Here is a 16996-nt window from a genome sequence, read left to right as displayed (position 1 = left end):
AACTTTGAACTTTGAAAAAGATAGGTGGTGGTCAATGCAGTAATAAAAGCAGCTTTTGGATCCCCTGTCCAGATTCAGCCTTAATATATGTTGGATTATAGCTTACTGGGACAATATCACCACTAAGTGAAGTGATACTAGGTTAACATTTAAGTCTATGGTACATTTTAAATTAATTATAGAAGATAGGAAGGTTTTCTAGATGCGTCTTTTTTTTTTTTTTTTTTTTTTTTTTTTTTTTTTTGTATGGTACTGTGTATTGAACCCCGAACACCATAAAGCACAAGCCTTGACCTCTAAGTCCCATGTTCAGTCTTGCAATCTTTGTAACACTTGATTTCTTATTTGCATCACGTTTAAGCCCTTCCAATCCTCCAACTCTTCTTGGGTCCACATACCCCCATTCCCTACCCCACCCTATACTCAGGTGTGTGGCCATCCACCAGAGAACAGTCAACCTACCAGAGGTTACACCCTCAATGAAAATGGACTATCCCTCTCCCAACAACTATCAGTTGCCTGTAGTTCCTCAGTCAGGGGTGGGAGCCATGCCCACCTCCTCCTCTATGCTGAGATTTTATCTGGCTTGAGCTTGCATTGGTCTTGTGCATATTGTTGCCACTCCTGTGAGTTCAGGAGTGCATCTATCTACTATGTCCAGAAAACACTCTTTTGTCATCAGCATCCACTCTCTGGCTCTTTCCATTTTTCTACTCCCTCTTCCACAGCCCTGGGAAAACCACTTTAACTAAAAGAGTAGCAATGATCAATTTTTACCTATCCACTACTTAATATATGTAGTACACATACATTATAGATATATATGATATATATAATATATATATAAGTAGTAGACTCTAGTGCTATTTTCCAAAAGTTCTGTAACTGTAGTTCCACAGCAATTTTCAGAAGTAATAAAATTGTGTTGAAATATTAAATGATATTCAAAAAGCCAGATGAGTTTCATAATACCTCTTAATAACCTTTGTCATCTTGGTAAATATCTTAATGAATTAGCAATGGCCTTCAAATCTGGAAAAGACAGGAACATGAGACAATTTAAAGAAATGAACTCAAAAATAAAGCATCTACTTGAAGCAAAAAATTAAAGAAATCATTATCATGAAATTAAATAGAAATTACCTAACATTTAAAATAAAGTTCTAATTTTTAAAAATGATTTGTTAGAATATATCGATACCACTTAAAAGATTAATCCATTTTCTAGACTGGAGTGAATTCTACAGTGCTGGATTGCCCACCAGACATTATAAGCAAAGATTTAAAGCAAGAGCTAAAGTTTCAACTTCTGATTTTATGTCTGGTGCTAAAGCTAGTTAGAGAGCACTTTTAAAACATGATAACTATCAAATCCCCAAAGCTACGCATATTTTTATCAGCGTAATAGTTTTTTCTATGGCTGGCCTGATGCATATCCCACTTCAATTAACATCGGTCAACCTTTATTTCATTTCCTCTAAAAAACATAAATGAGCACTTAATCTATACATACCCTATCTCTTGAAGTTTGAGTAAAATATAACAGGCTACATTAAAAACAGGACAGAATAACTTTATTATTCCGTGTTTGTGCATCTAAAGAAATAACACCTAGCTGGCCTAGCTTTCTTTTTAAAATCAGCGCAGTACTTACTAATAATTCTGCAGTTGATGTCTTATGTGGGTAAATCATCTTTTATATTTACATCAGCCCTTCAGAATAAGTGTTTTAATTCATCATTTTATAGCTTGAACAAAATACCTACCCCACCATTCTCAAAAGCAACAGCTTCTGAGTATAACAGCTTTTATGACCCTGCCCATCACTTTGAATGAAATCATAATAGCAATATTTGTAGATTCAAAGCTTTTCTCTTTTAAAAGCTATGTGCAAATTGCCTTCAATTCCAGTTGCAAACTGCCAAGGAATTTAATTTTGTTTCATTAATATTCCTTCTTAACAGAAATTCTAATTCATGGCAGAGGATAAACGATGGTCAGCAATTATGGTGGTAGAAGAGCAGAGACTACTAACGATGGGCAATAGCACAGCTGCCGTAAAGCCCAGTGACAGGAGTGCACATCATCGGGCTGCTGAAAATATATAAAGGTTCACACTCTGCAGCAAGGTGGCATTCTAAAATCATCTGCTTGCACACTGTATTATTTCACAGTATAAAGAGCTTATGATAAGAAATGCACAGGCCTGACAAATGGAAGGGAAAATTATGTCTGGCCAATAAATAAACAAATAAATTAAAACCTCAAAATGTCATGCAATTCACTGGGAGAAGATCTTTTTTGAAATAAACATCAAAAAGAAAAAAATCAAGGAGAAAAGATTGGGGAACTAAGAAAATACAGGATCTGTGTTCATAGAGAGTCTTTAAGAAAAGACTTTCCAGAAACAAATGCATTTTTTTTATTTTTTTATCATTGTTATTTTGTGTATGAGAGTATTCCCCACATGTGTGTAAGTGCACCCATGTTGTGCAATGCCTCCGGAAATCAGAAGAGGCTGTCCTATCCCCATGGAACTAGAGTTACAGATGGTTGTTAACTGCCATGTGGGTGCTGGAACTAGAACCCAGGTCCTCTGCAAGAGCAGCCAGTGATCTTAACTGCGAGCCATCTCTCCAGTCCCAATCAAATGCATTTTCAACTGATTCACTCTGTTTAGTTTGAAAGATCTAGTTAATACAAAAGAAAGAAAGAAAAAGAGAGAAAGGGGGAGGGAGAGAGAGAGAAAGGGATGGAAGGAGGGAGGGAGGGGAAGACAGGCCATACTTTTCAGTTTGCAAAAGATTAAAGCAGATTCATACCATCCCTGTACTGCAGTTTCCTAGTTTGCCAATGAGAACACTTCCTACCCATGTTAGTTAAGTTGAGGAACATTAATCAAATAGATAAATAATATAGTAACATCTGACTCTTTCCAAAGCCACTTGGTCAAATCATGTACTCAAAACTTTGTCCTCAGTTCAAGGCCAGCCTGGTAGTGAGCTGAGACTGCATTCCTTATACAGCAGATGGTGATTAACATAGAAACCCACAATGGTCCGGTGCGCAGAGAAGAGGCGCAGACAGAGTGTTCATGCCTGAGCAGGACACCTATTCCAAACCCCTGCCTTCCAAGGCTCGGAAATCACTGCAGAAAGATCGTAAGAGCCAGAGTGGACAGAGGACCACAAGGAAACAGAGTTTTCCAGACAGCTGGTCAGTTACTCATATGAACTCATAGCAATGATGACAGCATGCATGAGTCCCATGCAAGCTCAAATCAGACAAAAGCCCAGCATAGACAAGAGGAAATGGGCAATAAACCCCAACCTAACCTAAGGAAATTGTGGCAACTGATGACTGCTAGGAGGGGGAGAGATAGTCTCTTTCAAGGATGGGACTCTTGCTACTTTAGGCTCCAGTGGATGGACCACACTGAAGGACATTTGGAGACACAAATTAGACTATGTAGGCATTATTATATACATATAATAAAGTGCATTAAATTGGGCTGGGGAGGGCTGGAGAGAAGGCTCAGTGGTTGAGCACTAGTGCTCTTGCAGAGGACCAGGGTTTGATTCCCACCACCCACATGGCAGTTAACAGCCATCCATAACCCTCTTCTGACCATGACATGGATGCAAATATACACATGCAAGCAAGACACTCATACACATAAAATAAAATAAAAACAAAAAAATATTTTTTAAAAATCAGGAAAACAAAAACCCCAAAATTGGTAGAGGGGGAAAAAAAGATAGTAGAAATATAAATGAAATACACATTAAAATTACAAAAGATTGCCCACTGGGCATGGTGACACACACCTTTAATCTCAGCACCCAGGAGGCAGAAGCAGGGAGATCTCTGTGAGATCAAGGTCAGCCTGGTCTTCATAACAAGTTCTAGGCCAGCTGGAGCTACAGGGACACCCTGTTTAAAAAAAAAAAAAAAAGATCAGAAACTCAAAAAGTATATAGACCTAGATAGCATAGATCTGTAGTTACACTAATTAAGAAAAAAATGAAGAAGGAGGAGCTGGAAAAATGGCTCAGCAGTTAAGAGCACACACTGCTCTCAAAGAGGACTGAGTTCAGTTCCTAGCCCATGTTGGGTGTCTCACAACCACCTGTAACTCCAGCTCTAGTGGAATTCAATGCCTCTGACCTCCAGTGGTACCTGTGCTGATTGCACAGATGAACACATACACAAAATTTAAAATAAAATAAATCTTTTTTCAAAAGAAAAAGAAGACACAAGTAAAAGAGATGAAAATAGTCATTACAACTGCTAGCGTGGTATACAAATAAGCATTAGAAATGATCATGAACAATCAGATGCAACAAATTTAATAACCTAAAAGCAATGGAGAAATTCCTGGAGATACACACTTTACCAAAACTGGATAATAAAGATGCAGAAAACCTGAGTATGCCAGTAATGATTAAGGTGAATCATTAATATAAATCTTCCATTAAAAAAATCCCTCTGACAGATGGCTTCACTACTGAATTTTATTTAAAAACCATTGCCAAGTTGTATCAGTTGTTGACCTCACTGCTGTGACAAAGCATCTGACAGTTTAAGGAAGGAGGAGCTTATCGTGGCTCCTGGTTGAGGGACTGTAGTCCACAGGGGCAGGAAGACAAAACAACCCAAAGTGATAGTTCCTGGCCTCATATGGCTGCAGAGGAGAGAAGCAACTGGTTACACTGCACAGGCAGTCAGAAAGCTGGGAGAGGACTCCAGTGGTTCACTTCCCCCAGCTAGGCCTGCTAACCTCCAGAACCAACACCACCTGCTGTGGACCAAGAGCTCAGGCACAGGAGCCTATGGGGACATTATACATGCAAACTGTAATACACATCTCCTTAAATTATTTCAAAGAGTTGAACAGAAGAAAATCTTCAAAATTTTACAACATTCTACAAAATGCTACCCTGATGCCAAAACAAGATAATAACAAAAGAAAAAGCCCAACTTGTGATTACACATGCTTTAATTCCAGCACACAGGAGGCAGAGGCATATGAATCTCTATGAATTCGAGGCCAGTCTGGTCTGCGTGCCAGGCCAGTCAGGGCTGCATAGTGAACCGTCTCAGAACAGAGGGGAAAAAAAAAAAGAAAGAAGAAGAAAACTAAAGGAAAAACAAACCTAAAGACCAATATCCTTGATAAATATAGATACAAAAAACCCATTCAGGAAAATTAAATGAACCAAATGCTACATTAAAAAGATCATTTGCAGGACTGGAGAGATGGCCCAGTGGTTAAGAGCACTGGCTGATCTCGCAGAGGACCCAAGTTGGGTCCTAGGCACTCAACATGGCATCTAACAACTGTCGGTAACTACTTACATACATGCAGGTAAAACACTCATACATGTAAAAAATTTTAATTTTTAAAAGATCATTTATCTGTAAATATGAGGATCCATATTTAGAACATAGTAAGAAATTATGTTTGTCTAGGGATGTGACAGACTTAGAGCTTTCTCTAAGATCTATGACCTCTCCAGCCATGTGTATTTGGCTATATTTACAGTGGCACACATAAGTTCCCTCCTATGACCAGGTTTTAAGTTCAGTGAGGTAGCTGTTGATTACCCCAAGATAAAAATGCCACTACTGCACCAATATAGTTTGCTGTGCCGGTCATTGTTGTTATTAGACTTTAAAGCTGTGTAGCATCCTCCAAAACTATGGGAGCTAGTCTTCAGAGCAAAAAGCTCTAGGTCAGTTCCAGCTCCATTGCTCCAAGTCCTATGCCTAGAGTACATCCCGTCTTCAGCAGTAGGGTCTTACCATCAAGTTCTAGGAGATATTCAAGGGCTGTGGCAATAGCCCATGTAACTTGGGAGTCTCTTGGACTGCCCTGACCAAGAACTCAAAGGTTTCTCCTGTCTAGTTTCTCCTTCCACTATACACATGCACTCATGTACACATACTGTATGTGTATTTTCATTATAGTTCCCTCTGCTTTTTCATACCAACTAAGCATTATTCATTTCTCTCTTTTTTCTCTCTCTCTCTCTCTCTCTCTCTCTCTCTCTCTCCCTCCCTCCCTCCCTGTCTAACCTCCCTCCTTCCTCCCCAATTAAAGTAATTTCCCCATTTTCCCCTTGATTATACCTGTCGCCTATGATCCCCCGTCTCTTGAGCTTCTTCCCCTTCACCCCCACGGTTCTTTACACAACCCTCCCTCTGCCCTTCCCACTTAAATATCTTCATTCTACTGACTTCACCCTTGGTAACACCTTTCTACTAAAATCCTTCACTCTCAGCCTCCTTCTTTCCCTTTACCTCCCTGGTTTCTTTCCATTTTCCTGGCTCCTGCAGTTACATCAGGATATATTACATAGAATTTGGTGCTAAGATCCACACATGTCATTTTTCTGAGTCTGTGTTACTTTACTTAGTACAAGAGTTTCTAGTTATAATGCAAATTTCATGATTTTATCTTTCCTTACCTCTGAGTAGAACTCCATTGTGTAAATGTACCACATTTTCATTATCTGGTTGTCAGTTGAGGAGCATTTAGGTTGCTTCCATTTCTTACCTATCATGAAAAGAGCATCAACAAACATGGATATATAAGTATCTCTGCAGTAGGATGAGTCCTTTGGGTATATGCCAGGGAGTGGTATGACTGAGTCATGTGACAGATTCATTTTAAGAGTTTCACACTGCATTCCATAGTGGTTGCAGGAGTTTGCAATTCCACCAGCAGTGAATGAGTACTCACCTTTCCCCATTCCCCACATCCTCTCCAATATTTGGTATCATTTGTTCTCTATTTACCTACATGTATGCCAGTCAGCACTCATTAAAGCAGCTTTTTTTGCAGCAGACAGAGACTATTACAGAGTTCCACAACTGGTCACACACAGAGAATAAGTGTCTGTAAGATGCCCAATCCTAAGTGACACATCTACAATGGAACCTCTACACCTAAGGCTCACAGAACATAGTGGAACAAAGGGTGGAGAGAATACTAATGACTCAACTCTAATCAGTGAGCTCCCTCATGCAACAGAGGCAATGAACACAAAAGGTCACAGCTGGCCAAAGTGTAGAGAAAAAGAGACTGCAGAGTGAGGACCCCTGAACAGGACCCCTATATTAAACTTCACCCACTCAGGGCTCGCGGACCATTACAGAAGAGAGGGCAGAAAATTGTAAGAGCCAGGGAAGGAGTCACATGACCAAAAGGAAATAGAGTCCTTCAGGCTCCTGGGACCTTGCTCATATGCACTACAGCAATGCTGACAGCGTGCACAAGACCCATGCAAACTCAAGCAGACAAAAACTAGCATAGAACTGGGGAAATGGGCAGGAGGCCACAACTACTTTGGTGAGGAACTATTGGCAACTAATCGCAGCTGGGTGAGGGAGAGTTGTTCTTCTTTAAGGGAGTGACGCTAGACAGGCTGAACAGGCTTCAGTGGATGAACTCACATCGAAGGACTTCTAGGTACACAAAGTTGACTTGTTAGGCCTTCACATATATGACAAAATATGTTAAGTTCTGTGGGCAGAATATGGGTGGTTCAGACAGGGAAGGAAGAGGGGGGCTAAATGTGATTAAAACATATTATATGAAATGTGAAAAAATAAATTTAAAATATGCTTTTAAAAAAGAAGATCACTTACCATGATCAAATAGGATTCATATCATCACATGGCTAACACAATACTCAATGAGGAGTAGACAAACATTTATTTTCTAAGATCTCTAACAAGAGAAAGATGCCCAATGAAGAGAAAGATACCCAATTTCATTATTTTTATTTAACATTGTACTGCAAGCCCTCCCAGAGCAAGTGGGAAAGAAAAATAAAGGACATCCAAAATGGAAACAAGGGTGCCAAATTGTCGTTGTTCACAGATGTTTCTATATGCAGAAAACTCCAAAGACTCAACCAAAAGGGATGTACTTTTTCATGCCACTTATTCATGGAAACATGGAATGATTTGAGAAGATAGTATTATACTATTCTGTGATGGTCCTCAAGAAAGCAGAACATTTCATTTAAAATTTTGGGGCTTTTTGAAACAGGGTCTCCCTGTAGTCCCAGATGGCCTGGATCCCACTACGTAAACCAGGGTGGCCTCAATCTCACAGGGATTCACCTGCCTTTGATGCCTGAGTGCTGGAATTAAAGACATGTGCCACCACGCCTGCCTCTCATTTTTTTTAAAGGCATACACATCTATGACCAACAGGTACATGAAGAAAAGGTTACACATGGCTAATCATTAGAGAAATATCAAAACTGCGATGAGCCATCACTTCATCCAAGTAAAATTAGTATTATGATCAAGAAATTCCATTCACTGCTGTATATTCAAAAGAAATAAAATCAGTATGTCAAGGAGACAGACATGTGCACTCTCAAGTTCATTACAGCACTATTTGCAATGGCCAAGGAAGTCTTTATCAACAGATAAATGGGTAAAGAAGGTGGTATATTTACATAATGGAAAATTATTTGGCCATAAAAAGAATGAAAGGTTGTCATTTGTAGAAATCTAGATGGAATTGGAGAGGATCACTATGTTAATGGAATAAGCTAAGGGGAGAAAGACAAATACCACATACCTTATTCCACCTGTAATATTTAAAAAGTTGATCTCATAAAAGTTGAGGGTAGAATAGTGGTTAACAGAGGCTAGAGAGAAAAGTGGGGAAACCAAATTGATCAAACCAAATTGACCAATAAATACTAAGATAGTGTGAGAATGGAGAAATACATTCTGATACATTTCTATTGCACAGTATGGTGACTGTAGGACATTATTGCACTGTGCATTTCAAGAAAAGCTATGTAACGGGATTTTGAGTGCTTTCACCACAGAAATGATAAAATGTTTGAGGATATGATTACTCATAATTTTGCTTAGGTGTTAGAAAGAATCTTCATGCTGCAAGAGGGGTGATGGAGAATGAGCTAGCTGCAGGCTAGCTGGAGGCAGAGACCTAGAAAACATGGAATCCAAGTAACCAAAAAAAGCAGCCTAGGCCACACACATGGCGGTGTTAGCAGAGGGAAGACTATGGGCTCCAGAAACAAGGGCTATAGCAATGAACTTACAAGCAGGGTGTAGATGGAGAGAGAGAAGGCCGTCTATCACAAATGACACAAGTGTTTCCTAGCTGGAACAACCTGGTGAAGGCAGGTGCCACTCAATGACGAATGAACACATCAAAGAAGAGCAGGGAAATCAAGGTCAGTGTTTTTTCAAACAGATAAAGAGGGACATTGTTTTTACTCGCTTCCTATCTGTAAAACCTACAGTAAATATATTGACAGAGTTGTCCTAAGAACCCAAACAAGAAAACGGTCAAGAAAGCTACATAACACAGTACCTTACTGACAATAAAACCACTTGAACTTATGAATTTGACATCTGTGAAAAGTATATTTAGATGTTTACTTTATAATGCTCAACATGTTTTAACACAACAAAACTATTTGGAACTCTTTTAAACAGTTTGAATTTAGGCGTACACACACACACACACACACACACACACACACACACACAAAACATATTTTTTCCCAACAAAACTATTTGGAACTCTTTTAAACAGTTTGAATTTAGGCGTACACACACACACACACACACACACACACAAAATGCATTTATTTTCCCCGCCTCTCATTCACTCAGTTTTTTTAGATGCAGTCTCACTGTAGCCCCAGCTGACCTGGAACTTGCTATGTAAATCAGGTTGGGCCTGATCTCACAGAGATCCTCCTGCCTCTGCCTCCCAAATGCTGGCATTAAAGGCATGTGCCACCATGCCTAGCATATTTTTCTCTCATAAAATATTTTAAATGCAAGGATTGTTACAAAGAACGCTGAAAATGAAAAGGCTTGGCGGCATCTATATTGTCCCAGCAAACTTGTTAAGATTCTGAGACTTCAGAGGGCACCAAATAACCCTGTTGTCATGGGTCTCAAATAAACAACAAAAAATCAAGAAATGTTATAGCAGGTGTATGCTCCAGTTGGCATGGCAACACAGAAAAGGGATGCTGCTCCCACCTGAGATTAGCAGGGGCCAGATGGGACCTCTCAAGGAGGCCAACAGCTAAACTCAAATAGAGAACTGCAAAATGAGGAGGGGAAAGGGCACACCATCCAGTCAGTTAGTCAAAAGACTACCCCAAAGTGGGGCAAAATAATCTCTACTTTGGTAGAAGTGAAGAATGGTGAGAGAAATGAAAAAAAAAGAAAAAGTAAATAGTATTAAAGATCATAAGTACAAACAACAGACCCATTAGAATCCACTCGTGTGGTAAATTAAGTGGGTAAATACAATAATTCAAGTTTAGCATACATAAAACGTAAAGCACAGAGGAAATTGAAGTCTACCAAATAAGAAAAAGATATAAAAATTACTTTTGACCATAAAAGGAAAACCCAGCTTACCAAACATGAAGAGACAGAAGCAAGGAAATAGTTGATCAATAACGTATATACATGTTTAAATTCTTTGTCAATCTGTTTTTATTTTTATCATATTTGTATTAATTTCTTGAGAAATTCATACACTGTACGTTGGTCATATTCACCCATCTCTCCTCTCAGATTCACTCTCACCCCTCACTCCTCCAATTTCATGTCCTCTTTTTCTTAATAACCCACGAAGTCCAACTTGTGAAGCCCACGTATTCATACATCTCTATTGTCTGTTATCTTTGTATTACCTACTTTTATATCCTACAATATCTCATCAGTCTTACTTTTCCAAGGAATTCATTTTCTATCTGTAATTCCAGTGCTGTGCGTTGAATCTACTAACACTGATCCTTCAGAAAGAATTTTTTAAATATTTTTTATTTATTTTTATTTTATGTGTATGAGTGTATTGCCTGCATGTATGTGAGTGCACCCACGTCGTGCAATACCATGGAGGTCAGAAGATGGCTTTGGATTCCCCTGGAACTGGAGTTTAGAACAGTTCGTAGCTGCCATGTGGGGACTGAGAATCAAATCCGGGTCCTCTGCAAGAGCAGTCAGTGCTCTTAACCGCTGAGCCATCTCTCCAGCCCCCAGAAAGAATTTTAAAGTGTGCCAAAATTTAAGAACACCCTCACTGAAGTTGTTTTTAAATCTACTCTGATTTATTTCTCACGAACCCATTCCCATTAGTCTCCCACAAAGCCTTTTTTTACATTATACAGAATTACATAGTTATATTACAATATGCTTCTATGTGCTACATAATGCAATATGTGAAATTATTTAAAAGATCCCCTTCTGAACTACTATATCCAAGACAGTCAAGTAACAATGGTATTTCTGTTTCTAATCAGCTAAAGAAGTCTTTCCAGTATAGAATGTACTTTTCCCTCCAGGAGTTAAACACACACACATACACACACACACACACACACACACACACACACACACTTTTTTAACATTTAATATATGCCAGGATTGTTCTAGGTACATTTAACAACAGGTAAAATAATAACCCCAAAAGGTAGCTACTGAAAGAACTCCAAGTACTTTCATGAACTACAACACAAAAGAAAATACAACACATGAAAATAGGGTGAGTCTACTGCATACCACATGATATGCAAGCGAAATGTTTTTGAATAAATAAGTGAATACATTTGAAAATAGTGGAAAATCTCCTACAGGCCAGATCCATTTAAACAAAACATACATACATATTTACAGTGTTTTGCGACTGATGAGGAAGGGCAGATAATTTTAAAGTAGATTAATAAAGATATTAAAAAGATAGTTTTGCCCTAGAAGAATATAAGGCATGGTGACAATTAGGGGTGGGGTCAAGGCAGGGAGCTGTTCACAGTTTTTAATTAAGATGGTCAGGTGGACTCAAAAAGGTGAGATATCTATTTAAAAGGTTAACACTTCAGCCTCTGACCAGAGGGAGCAAACAGTTGCTAGGCTCTACAGTAAGAGATGGAACAGCCTAGAACAGAGAAATGAGCAAGGGAAACAAAGGAAATGAAATCTAAGAGTAAGAGGTGGGTGTTGCTGTTGAATTTTGAACCACTAAGAGCATGTGGGTACATAATCTCCGTGAAAAGGTGAGTCTCTGAAGGCTTAAGCAGAAGAATGACTTGACCCAATAGTCCAAGGTAACCAGCAGATCTGTTGAAGATAAACCATGGTGATTGTATTAATTTCTTCAGACTTCCATCACATAAACATAAATTGAATGATTTAAACTATTAGAAATTCATTCTCTGATCATTCTGGAGACTATGAATCCAAAGTCAAGGTGTGTTCAGGGCTACACCCTGAGCTGTAAAAACTCAGGGGCAGGATCCATCCTGACTCTTCAACTTATGTTGGCACTGGCAATCCTTGGCAGTCCTTGGTTAATAGCACTCCAATCTTCGCCTTCATCCTCACATTGACTTCTCTGTGTGTCACTGTTTCTCTCTTTATACTTTTTATAAGGACAACAGTCATTGGGCAAAGCCCATCCTAATACAATATGACTGCAACTTTATTAATTATATTTGGAAATATATTTCTAAATAAGGTGACATTCTGAGTGGCCAAATGGACATGAGCTTTGGGGGGGTATACTATTCAACCAAATGTTAACATCAAGGGTAGACACCAAGGTAACTGTTAGGAGGTGAGTGCATTAATAAAGGTTCTCAAATAGTTTCTAGTCATAGAGGTGATGATTTTGAGGTGTTAGTTTTGCTTATATCTTAAAGGTCAACTAACATGATTTGTTAAGGAACTAAAAATACAATGAGGAAGACAGAAGTCAATGATCACTCCAAGCTTCTGGCTTGAGAAACTGGAAAAACAAAATTGTCATCAACTAAACTAAGACAGAGAGCTTACAAATAATGGGTGAGCATTTCTGAGTCAGAAATACAGATACTGAGCTCAGAAATTAAATTTTACATGTATAATATTTGGAGTGCTTGTTCAACGTCTCAAAGAAGACGCCAGCGGTACAGCTGGACATACAAATGCACAGTTGGAAGACATCTGGGCAGGAGTTGAAAAACTAGAAGTTATCATTTATCTTTATATAAATATAAAGATAATATATAAATATTGAAGGCTGTCAGTAAGTGAGCATGTGGGTAAGTAAGCAAGGACAAGAATGAACGAGAGAGGAGAATGAGCAGAAAGAAAGAATTCCCACAGAAAGTCTAACACATACAGAGCAACAGAATCAACTGTTCTTATTGTCCTGTCAATAACCATTCAGGACTTCAAGAAAGTTTTAGCACTAAGAGAGAGAACAAAAGCAAGAAACTTCTGCAAACCCTAATAAGCAATAGAAAGACTATCTTCAACTGAGAAGTAATTAGGAAGTTGAAGGGAACATGTATGAGTATTTTTCTCCTTGAGCAAAGCAACATTAAGGAAAACTAAAGCAAGATAAGAATTATCCTCTTACTATAATAAAGAATGATTATTAGTCTCTTTGAGAAAAACAATGGAAACAGATAATAGCATGATACTTGTGGTGTTCATGATTTTAACAGTTAATGCTAAACATAAGTTAACTACGGAGTAAATTATTATCAAAATTAAAACATATCATAAATAACTAGAAATATAAATGAAATCACACATATTAAATAGATCCTTGTTAACAATTTTAGTCAAATAGTGACATCACTGCCAATTTCTTCACATATATATATATATATATATAGAGAGAGAGAGAGAGAGAGAGAGAGAGAGAGAGAGAGCCTAGGGGCTGGAGAGATGGCTCAGCTGTTAAGAGTACTGACTGCTCTTACAGAGGACCCAAGTTTGATTCCCAGCACACACATGCTGGCTAACAACAGTCTGTAACTCCAGTTCCAGGGGATCGGATATCCTCTTCTGACCTCCACTGGCATTGCACAACACAGGTGCACCTACCTACATGCAGCAATATACTCATACACATAAAATAAAAATAATATTTTTTAAAAAGAAATGTATATATAGTCTTAAAATGTTCATAAGTTTTGAGGTAGTAATTGTATTTCAGCTTAAATATCATAATAATTTCAAACACTGAGAAAAAGACTACTACTCAAAGATGCTTGTATTATAGAATGATTAGGAAATCATAGTGTCTTTAAAAATTGAAATGTTGGATGGTATCCATCAGTGTTATCAATATTAGAGGAAATAATGTTAGTAAGTATTCTTAGAATCAAAATAAGCGATCAGGTATTCAAAGTAAATGTACTAATAAGTACAGCCCTGTGAAAAAGCAGATGACAGAATGAAACATGCTGGAAAAAACTTGCACTTTTAAAAGTAGGTACAGAACTGAGGCCCACCGATATTTAAGTTGGTGGTTAACCCAGGAGAGCCTAAGGTGTCACAAAAATGGAATTAAATATGTACTTTCTTCTGTTGTTCTAAGATCTAACCTACCTCTTTTCTATGTTAAAAAAAAGCACTTGCTAATTAGAATTTGAATAATTATTCCAATAATGTTCCAGCTAATTCTGTCTTTTGAACAGTTCTGGGAGCAGCCTGCTGAGGTAATGAAGTGCAAGGTTCTAAACATCAAGGGAACAAATTTGGTTTCTATATATCAGGGGTTTCCCTGTGGCTGGGCATTTGGGAATGTCTTACATGTGCCAGACATGGTATTCCTATTGTTGACTTCCGTCATCATCAGTATAAATAAAGAGAGGTTTGTACATTCATGGCATGTATTATTCCTGTCTGCATGATTGCCAGAAAGAGGGTTCTCGGGAAAAGGGCAGAGTTCATTTTCCTAGTGGCCTGGTAAATTGGCTTGGGATTGGACTAACTGCTGTTTAGACTAATCATCCTACTGTTGCCAATAATCAGAAGGTTCAATTCAGCTCCAAGTGGGTCCTCTAGACTTTGGGTAAGGAATAAACAATGTTACGCAAGCATTGTACATGCTTGTGGAGAATTTGCAATGAAACTGGGAAATATTATTATATTTAAAGTGGAAAATATATAAGATGATCAAAATACATTGTATGAAACTCTTGAGTCAGTAAAAATACTTTTAAAGTAGAAAAATGCATACTATAGTAGTTTCAGTATACAAAATGGTAGGTAGATAAAGAAAATGTTAACAGTAGCTCTATCTGTGTGGTAGTAATATAAAGGACTTTTGATTTCTTATTTTATATCATACTTTTAATAGCTACTTTTACAAATGAGAAGTGTAGAGAAGCCAGGTGTGGTGGCACATGTCTTTAATTTCAGCACTCAGGAGATAGAGGCAAGTAGATTTCAGTGAGTTCGAGATCAGCCTGGACTGAATAACAAGTTCCAGGCCAACCAGGGCCACATAGTGAGAACCTATCTCAAATAAGAACAAATTGTAGACAATAAGAGACAGCAGAGTTCATGTCTTCGATAGGACTCCTATATTAAGCCTCACCCACCCAGGGCTCACAGACCATTGCAGAAGAACAGGCAGAAAAACTATAAAAGCCAGGGTTGGTGCATGATCACAAAGAAACAGTCTTCCAGGTCTCTGGGAACTTACAGCAATGGCGACAGCATGCACAAGACCCATGCAAACTCAGTCGGACAAAAACAGTACAGAACTGGGGAAACGGGCGGGAAACCACAACCTTAGCTGAGGAACTACTGGCAGCTGATCACTGCTGGGTGGGAAAGAGTTGGTCTTCTTTAAGGGAGTGATTCTAGATAGGCTGACCAGGCTCCAGTGGATGATCTCAGAGATATCTAGGTACACAAACTTGATTCAATGGACCTTGACATATATAACAGAGTGCATGAAATCCTGTGGGCAGACTATGGGGGGGTACATACAGGGAAGTGGAGGCTAAATAAGATGATTAAGGTGTTTAAAGATGTTTTGTATGAACTGCACAAAAATTCAGTAAAAATATACATTTAAAAAAGTGTGGAGAGTTTCTCAGGCTCAGAGTGAGTAATGGCTAGTAGACCATTTCCTCTAAAAGATTCCCTTCTTTTTCACTGTGCTTCATTACTGTTATTGAAGATCAAACTAATTGAGGTTGACAACAGAGAAAACAATGAATAAATTAGTGAATTGTGCTTCTGTTCTTGTTTCAATTCCCCAATTGCCTAATAAATGCTACTAAAAGTTGTTTTAGGTTAAAAATAAACTAAAAGTTTATTCATAAATTTTCTTATTGCTCTTCCTTGATACAAACATTTCCTGGACCATAGGAAACTGACACTTTAGTATTTTCCTTGCCATTTCAATTGCATTTTCAAAGGAAATACATGACATAATCATTCTCAAACTTCATTCAGAATGTGCTTCCACCTGCTCTTGCCTATGGCCCTCTGCTACCCTGCCAACAAGAAGCACAGGGTGGCCACCACTGACCCTAGACATTAGAATTTATACCCATGCTCCATATGCTGTGCTTTCCTAACCACTTAGAACTGTATTTTTTGAGATCTGTATACTTATCAAGATATATTGTTTTATGTTTGCTGTTTTAGTCACAAGCCCAAAAGATGTCTAATAAGATTCAACACACCCAAAACACTTTAACTTTGACCGACTGAGGTTGCAGATACAGGACATGTTACACTAAATCTGTCTCTTTCCATATCCATAAATTTGAGAATTAAGCCGTGGATCCATTATCATTTTGCCCTGGGGGCATTTGCTGACTGATTTCTTTGCAATGTTTTATAAATCACCTAAGTAAAATAGGTTTCTGAAACAATCAGCTTATCTCACTAGGTTTCTGAACTTATTCCAAGGGCAGATGTGGAATATAGATCCTGAAAAGTCTCTCTGTGCAAGTTCTAGTAAGAAATGACTTTCTGGGTCAACCACTGCTCCTAGTGCTCAAAATAGTAGAATTGTTAGAAGCCACAGAATCAATGAAGTAGACAGGTCGTTACTTGGAAGAAACTGACTAATTATTAAGAACTCTCTAACTCTATACCTCAATCTCAAAATGGTAAAATTTTATAGATGATAGATAGATGATAGATAGATAGATAGATAGATAGATAGATAGATAGA

The sequence above is a fragment of the Nannospalax galili genome, unplaced genomic scaffold (assembly GCF_000622305.1).
Source record: "Nannospalax galili isolate Female #2095 unplaced genomic scaffold, S.galili_v1.0 scaffold168, whole genome shotgun sequence".
Lineage (NCBI taxonomy): Eukaryota > Metazoa > Chordata > Mammalia > Rodentia > Spalacidae > Nannospalax > Nannospalax galili.
Note: the sequence above shows the minus strand (reverse complement) of the source record.